The following is a 220-nucleotide window of genomic DNA, read 5'->3' as shown; positions in this document are numbered from 1 at the left end:
GGGGGGCACCACAGGATCACAGAAATGGGGGGGCAGGGAAAAGCAGCAAAATGCTGCAACACAGAGCAATCAGACGACGGAGGGACACCACGAAATGGCATGACAAGTGTCAGTGAGCTGAGTCCAGACAGACCTGATTGGAAGACATGCACAGTTTGGGTAATCAGTCCAGTCTACTGAGACAATGGCAAGACAAAGGCGCAGCTGTTCACACACACAC

The sequence above is a fragment of the Nanorana parkeri genome, unplaced genomic scaffold, assembly GCF_000935625.1.
Source record: "Nanorana parkeri isolate BGI_ZX_2015 unplaced genomic scaffold, ASM93562v1 scaffold470, whole genome shotgun sequence".
Classification (NCBI taxonomy): Eukaryota; Metazoa; Chordata; class Amphibia; order Anura; family Dicroglossidae; genus Nanorana; species Nanorana parkeri.
This window is presented reverse-complemented; position numbering follows the sequence as displayed.